At 54.3% G+C, this 8,275-nt stretch overlaps 1 protein-coding gene across 5 annotated transcripts in view; it reads left to right on the forward strand.

Annotated features, from left to right (window-relative positions):
* The first annotated feature begins 2,682 nt into the window (after positions 1–2,682).
* PROX1 (prospero homeobox 1) overlaps positions 2,683–8,275 on the forward strand; it is a 49,873-nt gene continuing 44,280 nt past the window's right edge. The window contains exons 1-2 of one of the 5 annotated variants that reach the window (XM_050314681.1): positions 2,683–2,977; positions 3,210–3,334. The gene's annotated coding sequence lies outside the window, so the exon portion shown is untranslated. Of the gene's footprint in view, positions 2,978–3,209; positions 3,335–4,167; positions 4,296–8,275 lie in introns of those variants that run through there. The other 4 variants (XM_050314677.1, XM_050314680.1, XM_050314678.1 and 1 more) reach the window with 4 other exon arrangements.

The following is an 8,275-nucleotide window of genomic DNA, read 5'->3' on the forward strand; positions in this document are numbered from 1 at the left end:
GGTGTACTTTAAAACAAAAACAAACCAAACCAAAAGCAAAACAAAACAAAAACCAAATTAAGAAAGGAGGGGAGGGAAAAAAATAAGGAAAAAAAAAAAAGGAAGAATCTAAGCGAGTCATTCCACCGCCAAATTTAGCCTATCTGCCCTTGGCGTCCAGACACACTTCTGCACCCTTGTACCTCAGCCCCTGCAGCACTTCCAGCTACACCGGCAGGCTGAGCGCGTCACCCCGATCAGCGTAGGCAGGAACCTGTCCCGGGCCGTGCCGCCCATCCGCGCCCGCGGAGCCCAGCGCAGCCCCGGCCGCCCCCGTCGGGCCAACCCGGCCTCGCCGCTCCCCACGGAGGGCCCGGTGATCCTGTTTCTAAAGGTGTCACGTTAAAAACACTCACGGCACAGCCGTCCCGGCTCGGAAGGGCTTTCTCAGAGCCGGGAGGGAGCCGCGGACACCGGGCACCGGTGCGGGGCCGCCTGGCATTAGGGCTGCGGGAGGAAAGTGACGGCAGGGGAGAGTCTCGGGACGCGCCTCGTTGCACCGGGGATTCGCGGTCACTTAACTGCGCTGGGGTGGCCAGCGCAGGCCCCGGGCCGGACCTCGAAACACGGCACGGCAGGGTTTGCGAGGGCGCCGGAGGGAAGCGGGTCTCTCCGCTGCCTCGGGGGCTGGGAGGACCGCGGTGAGAGCGGCCGGGATCCCATCCGTGTGAGCCCCGACGTGCCGGGCGCCGCGGCCCCGGTGGGAGGCCAGCGCTGCCGGCGGTTCCCGAAAGGTTTCGCCTCGCACCGGTGCCGGGATCCGTGGTGGGTGTTCCTGGCTGCATCTCCTACCGATCCGCCGGCCGGACACAGGCAGGGACATGTAATTTTTTAACTCGGAGCAGCTCCCCAGCGGCAGCTCCGACAGCGCGGCAGGGCCCCGTCTTAGTGGTCGGCGGCGGGTGGTTTGTCGCTTTACCTATCCACCCGCGTTAGTGACCCCGCTCCCCGCCGCGGAGCAGCGGGAGAACAGCCACCGTGGGGAGACACGCGTTTCGCCACCGCAGGCAGGCCAGGGTAGGGCAGGGTTGGCACCGGGGGGCGGGTTTGCTGACCAGGCCAGCTCCCAAACTTTTGCCGCGCAGGGCAGCCCTCTCAGCGCGCCCTGCTGTCCGCGCCCGCACGCGGAGCTCGGCGCCGCGACTCTCCTAGGCTCTCCTATAGTGAGACAAATCCTCACAGTGGAAGATGGGACAGGCAGAGCAGCTGCCCGCACCAGCAGCAGCAAGGCGGGCAGGAGGCGAGGCGCGGCCCGGTCCCTCGCCACTGGCACAGAGTGGCGGCTCAAATTTTGGCAGGGGCCGCCCGTGCCTGCCCTCGCCCTATCGGGGCTCTCCCCTCCACTCGGGAGTCCCTCTCCCGCCGGCCCGGGGCAGCGCACGACGGCGCCCCGAGGGGCAGGCGGACGGGCCCGGAGAGGCAGCGCCGTCCTTACCTGCCACCGAGCGCCCTGCAGCGCTCCGCTGCCGCACGGCCGTCCGCAGGACGTTATTCCCTCTCTCTGGTGTATTCCCCTGCCGCCCGCGAGCCTGAGGTTGTTTCCCCTCGTGCTGGCTCGCCGCCCCGCCGCCCGCGACCGAGCAACCCTCCGCGGCAGCCGCGTCGGGGGTGCTGCTGCTCCCTGCCCCGCGCCTGTGAAACCCGCGCTCACGGCGGGACGAGTCGTGCCCGGCAAACTTCGGTCCGGATCGCAGCCCGGACCTGTCGGAAAGATCCACTTTTGTGGGATTTTTACCTCTCAATTCTCCCCCCCACCACCCCAAGCTTTCCAGCCGCAGCCGGCCGGGAGCGCGCTGGGATGGGTTTAAGTTGAGCGAAACTTGGTGCGTGCTGCGCAGGGGGCTGGGGACGACAGCACTGAACACCCGTGTCCCAGTGCCGCCGGTGGTTCCACGCGCCGCAACCTGATGCTCGATTTCGTGTTTATTTCTTGCCTCCCACGTGGGAAGTGCCCGCGCGGCTCCCGCCGACGGCCCCGCGACGCGCGGCGGCGAGGGACGCCGTGTCGGGGGGTGGGCGGCCACGGGCCCAATTCTCCTAAAGTTTGTGACCCTCGTCGGGGGGCAGCACCCGTGAACGAGGGTTTGTTCCACCGCGCGATGCTTAAAAGCGTTAAAGAGGCGCACTCGGGCCCTGGCACACCTCTGAGAAAGCTTCCCCGTGGAAAACTTTACCGCATGGGGCACCGCAGAACACCCCTCGCTCACGCGGGGGTAATTTTCCTGAAGTTTCTCACCCACCCCCCTCCACGCGGGGCGGATGTTGTCCGTCCCTTGCCCGTGCACGGCGGAGGTGAGGGGGGGCGCCCCGTCGGGCCGCTCCTGCAGGCGCTCCGACCCCGCGTCCATCCGTCCGTGCCCGCTGCAGGTGCGCGGCCGCCGCCACCTTCCCGCGGGGGCGGGGCGGGGCGACCCCAACCCCCCCGCGCTCCCCTCTCCTCTCTCCCCGCTCCTGCCAAGTTCTCCCCGTCCCCCCCGTCCGTCCCAAGGAGCCTCCCGATTGGGCGCCGGGCCGGGCCCACGTCACTCCGAGTGTGACGTCTAGTCTTCCTGTTTCCTTCAGCTGTGTCTTAAAGTAAATCTTGTGGCGGTGCGGAGCGCTGCTCGGCTCGGCCAGCCCAGCCCAGCCCAGCCCAGCCCTGCCCCGCACTGCTCCCGCCGCCCCCGCTCCGCGCCCGCCGCTCCGCTGCGCTCCGCGCCCGCAGCCCCGCGGCCGCTGCCCGCCCGCACTCACTCCCGCCCGCACTCCCTCGCCCTCCCTCGCCCGATTATCATATTCATCAGCGGCGGGGCTCGCCGGCTGCGCGCGCGTGTCCGCGTGTGCGTGTGTGCGTGTGCGGGGCGCGGGTGGTGTGTGTGTGTGCATGTGCGTGTCGCCCTTTCTGTCTTTCCACCGGCAAAAAAAAAAGCGAGGCTCAGTTTCGTCGCCTTTGCACGGAGTAAGTACCCGCTCCCCCTTCGCGCCCCCTCCGTCCCTCCCCGCTTTCTCGGCCTTTTCAGGTCTTTTTTTTTTTTTTTCCCTAATAGTTTTTTTTTTTTTTTTTTTTTTGGTTAATTCGCACTTGCTTGGGCTGCTCTAAATGGTCTGGGGGAGGGGGGGAGGGTGTGGGGGTGATGAAATCCCCAGCAAAATACTGATCACCGTTATCAAACCTGTGCTTCTTTTTCCAGGGGGCAAAATTGCAGTGACTTTATTAGCTGAGTAGTTTTAATTCCCCGGTAGATAAAGCGGTAAGGATTTGTGAGCGGTAAGGAGCCCGATGGAGCGCTCACCGTAGCCTGCCCAGGGCTGAAGAGTAAGTGACCTGCTCGTTGTTAGGTGATCCTCCCCGCTTCTCCTTCGCTCTCTCGCTGCCACCTTTTGTGGACCGCTCTTTATTTTATTCCGTGGGTTGGAGGGTAGTTTTGCGGGGACGGAAAACGCAGCGAGTATTGGGCTTCTTTTTGTTGTTCCGAGCTTCCTCCTCCCCCGTCCCCGCCGAAGTTCCCCATCCCTGCTTTAAACTCCTGCTCCGCTCCTCCGAGCCTCCTCTTTGTCCTGTTTATTATAGCTGCCTTGCTTTTTGTCTCTTCCAATTTGCCTGTCATTTGCATGTCGCTACTTCTCCTTTTTAACCCAAGCCGGGAAGGACAGGGACTTTTTTTTCTTACTCTTCTTAGCCTTGCAATTACTTTTTCATTTCCAAGAGTGGGACGAGCTGCGAATCGTGGAAATGTATAGAAAATGGGATTTGAGTGGTAGGTAGCGAGCACATGAGAAGAGATCAAATGCAAGTCGCGGGATAAGAGCCTTGATCTGGGAAAAGATTAGGATTATTGGTACTTTCTGTTTGTTTGGTTGTTGTTTGTTGATTTTTTTCCTCCGGGGGGGATTTAATTCTTTCTTAGCCGTTGATGGAGATCTTTCTTGGCTTTTTCGATTTTCTGTTTAGCGGCTGAGTGACCCGGCGCACTTTGCCATGTGTTTGCACGGAGTTAAAGCGCAGGAGGGAGCGGTGCTGGGGGGCGTGGGGCCTGCGCGGGAGGGGGCGCGCAGGGCTGTGATGGGGGGGCGCTGAGAACTCGGGGCCCGGTAGGAGCGGGCGACCCGACGGGCGTCCGGGGCACGACTCCCCGGCACCGGGCGCTCCGCGGGGGCGGAGCGGGGCCGCCCCGGGGCCCCTGGTCTCTTTGCAGAGATGGAGAAAGTTGCGCGTACCTCCCGCGGTGGCTGCGCTGCGTCTGGCGGGATAGGGCAGGACCGTGGGGCCGGGGCAGGTGTGCGGGGGGCGCGGGCAGGTGCGCGGCGCTGCCCGCAGGGGCGGCGGGGCAGGTGCGCGCCGAGCGGGGCGGCTGCGGACCGGGACGCGGGGTGTCCCGGCCGCCACCTCCTCCCTGTGTCGGAGAGAGCCGGGGTGACGGGGTCAGCCCCGGGAAGCGGGTCGGGGATCAGTGTCCGCGGGCGGGCGCGGGAGGCGCGGCCGAGGTGGGATGGAGCTCTCGGAGGGGCCACCGTCGCGTTCGCGTGTTTGTGCCCCGTCCGCGGAAGGGCAGGTGCGGGGGGGTATTAACTTAATACCTTTGACAAAGTAGGGGGATGTCAGTCAGGGCTGGCAGACACGGCTGCAGACTAGAGGTGCCCTTGAATGTCGGGTAAAAGTTGCCAGCAGGAGCTTTGGAAACCCGCTAGTTTCCCACAGGTCCCGATTGCTCAGCAAACCCCATGGCGTTTCTAGCTGTGTGGCCAGTGTCACCCCAAACCCCTCATCCGGGTCTGGGGACGGGTGGGGAGCACGTGGAAGGCATCCACGCATCCGGGGCCATTTCTTGGTGGCAGAAGGTCCTGTGTTGTTGAACACAGGGTACAAAAACACGTCTGTGTCACCGTGAGGTGTAAAAGCTCAGATTATTTGTCACTTCCATCGCCTGTAGAGGTTTGGCAGTATGCAGGATGAATTATACGGAGGCAGTTTCCTTGCCCATAGATTTGTATGTGGCACATATCCTTTATGTCTTCTCACAGTTTTTCCGTGAGTTGCCATCAATCACATAAAGTTTACGACCACTGCAGCTCATTTTGCATTTATTTTATCTGCTTTTTGTCCAGAGCTTACCTTTAGCAGCAATGTCGCATACTGTGAAATGGTTATTAATACTCAAGGGTAGACAGAGTATCAACATTTCAGGAGTTAAACTGTGATAAAACATACAATGTATATACTTTTCACAGACAACTCCCTATTTTTGTAAAGTATCTTGCATTCGCTGAATGGCACTGTCGGTATATACTGTTAACTTCCTGCCAGTTGAACTCTGAGGCCTTTCAGTTTATATAATTCATCTGTTTTATGTTCAGTTGATAAATTAAGGTATTAATAAGAATGGACACATTTTGAAATTGAAAAGTTTAATTTGGTTCAGGGTAGAATTGTAAATACTGCGATTTGTAGTCTCTAAATTGTGATTTATTGTGACTCCAAGTGCAGCCTAACTGCTAAATTAAGTAACTCAAGATCTGTGATTTAACAACATCGTGTAGCATGGAAAAAATAATATCTTGAAAAACTTGGGCTGAATATGTAGTAGGAATCTTGAGAATGTTTCAGTATTATCTCTACACAGAGGCCATGAAAGTTACTTTCTTCACGATCAGTGAAATAACAAGGACCAAACTGTCTTGAGACGAGGAAAATGTTTTCAGTTTTCTAGTTTGAGGAGCTTGATTTCTTTTTCTCATTCAAAAAATCTGTTTTGTCAAGCAGTGCCGAGCACGGCTGCGTGATGGAGGGCCCTGCATCTCCCCAAAATAAAGGCCTGAACTAATGAGATACCGAATCCCTCCTGTTAGTGAGCTCTGTAGTTGATGGGAATTGCGGATGTTTTGAATTCACAGGAATTGCTGAATACCTTGTTGGATTGGGCCCTGGGTATCACCAAGTTCATAAGACAAGGGTTGCTTTCTCCTTTAAGTCTAAAAAGCAGGCAGCATAATTTTGAAGTAAATCAGGCTCTAATTTTTGCTGCTTCCTTTTCTTGTGGAGAAATCCTAATAAAGTAGCTACTACTGCACAAATAGTTGCTCATCGTTTCTGCTTTGTTTCAAGTTCTTTGATTAGACATCTCAGCTAAGGGAGTTAGATAGCCCTTTCCCCAAGAAAACTTGTGTCTGGGCTGTACAAAAAGGTAATACTTTCTCATTAGTGGCTGACGTGAATTTAGCATTGAACAGATCTATGGTGAATAGATGTCATCTGTTCTTCGAATTTTAGCTGTGGTTTTGTGCATGAAATGCTGTTGACTGGAATAATTTTCATCCTGTGCTTCTTGGTTGATTCTGGCAAAGTCATACCCCGTGCAGCACGTTAGAGTGAAAGATCTAAATATTTCTATTAGCAGAAGCTTGTTGAATTTCTTGTGTGGTATTGGCATAATGGGCCGCCACGAAGCAGGCAGATGCTGGACCAAACCGAGTAGTCAGCTTGTGAAAAGATAGGCACAGTTTCAGCTCTAGAAACTGATATCTCCTTGAATTTGTCCATGCATATCCGTCAAGTTTAGCACTTTGTTGCTGTGTATTTAATGGCTGTTTAGGTTAGCCTAGGGATCTTCAAAGTGGCTGACAAGGGTGAATTTGAATTTACATCTCCTTTGCATCTCACAGGTGTATGAATTAATCTAGGAGAAAATGATCATCATCTTTGTAGATCGAGTTAACAAAATTGATTACAGAAATTGATTTATTTGTAGTGAGTGCAGTTAAATACCTGACATCATGCTCCTTTTTAAGGACTGTTCTAGCCAAAGGTTTGGTAACAGTAACTCTTGGAGACCTAGAAATTAATCTGTTTCCATTTAAAATGTCGATGCATATCAAATGGATATGAAATAAACCCATGTCTGTAGCTGCTGTGCTGTTAAGAGGTTATTCATAGCTACATTGTAATCATATCTCCTTAAACAAAATATTTGAAAGTAAATTTGTAAATGAAATACTATTGCTATGTTTATGGATGGACATAGAAAGTGCTGAGGCCCTCGGTATGATTTTTAATTACATGGGCACGGAAAATGTTCAGTTTCTGAGAAAACCACACCATGCGAGTTGAGGCTTGAAATGTGGCTGGTAAATTTAACATAAACTACAATTGGCATGCAAGGAGCATCAAAAGTGATGTATAAACCAAATTTAAACCTTCACAAATTTAAAGCTACGTAACTCAGAAAGAAGCGGTGCTTCTGAATGTTTCTACATAGATCTTGATAACCTAAACTATCTTTCTAATATATTTTTCTGAATAGCTGTACACAGGCATTAGATGTATGAAATATAGTTTTGAGACAATGTGCAGCCAAAGTGCTGGTACTACATAAAGGACACGCTTCCTAATATTTTCCCCCCTTCCCAAGAGTTCCTTATTTATTCAGTTCTAATCTAATCAGTCTTGAAGTCTGCCTGTCGTGGCTGGGATTTTGCATCCCGCTGTACATGCCATTCCACTTCCCTTGAGTGTGAATTGGTTTTGCTTCTCCGAGACTGAAATATTAACTGACCATTCAATACCCATTCTGTTTCGTTGGGCTAAAGTAGAACTATTTCTCATATTTAAGCTGAAAGGCACGTAAGCCCTAAAGCTGGCAGTCTGTAGGCTCAGGATAACACCAGGGCAAATGGGAGATGTTGCTTAATACCCAGGTTAAGTGTACGATAACTCTGATGCTTTCAGCTTCCATCGAGGGAAGGAGAGGACATCGCTCCGGAGCACCTCCTGCCGCATGTTTGCAGTGGCAGGAATGGGCTGGCGAGCAGCGGCTGGAACAGGGTCTTGGGGAGAGGGAAATGGACACTGGGGAGGAAGGATGCATGGCAATGACCTTCCAACCTGGCTCAGGACAGCCTGTTTCCTGAGCTGCTGACTCAAGGGTACAGCAAGCCCTCCCCATGTGTGTCCTTGGTTGGGATTGGGCAAGAGAGAGGGAAACAGTGGTCAGGCACCTCGAATTTTCGGGAAACATGCAAAACTTGAAACCTGTCATGAGGTTCTGGTGTGAGTCTGGGAATGTATTGCTGGCTCTCAATCAAGCATAGCTTGACTACAGAAAAGGAAGGAAAAGCATGAAGGTTTTCGGTGTTGGTGGGTTTTGTTTCTTTTTTTTTTTTTCTCGTATTGGCAAGTAGTATCTTTATGGTGGATGGCTTTAGAATATCTTATGTGCAGTAAGCAGGAGGTCTTTTGGTTATCTTTCAATTAGTTTAGATC

Source organism: Myiozetetes cayanensis, unplaced genomic scaffold (genome assembly GCF_022539395.1).
Source record: "Myiozetetes cayanensis isolate MyiCay16 unplaced genomic scaffold, myiCay2020 scf2-11, whole genome shotgun sequence".
NCBI lineage: Eukaryota > Metazoa > Chordata > Aves > Passeriformes > Tyrannidae > Myiozetetes > Myiozetetes cayanensis.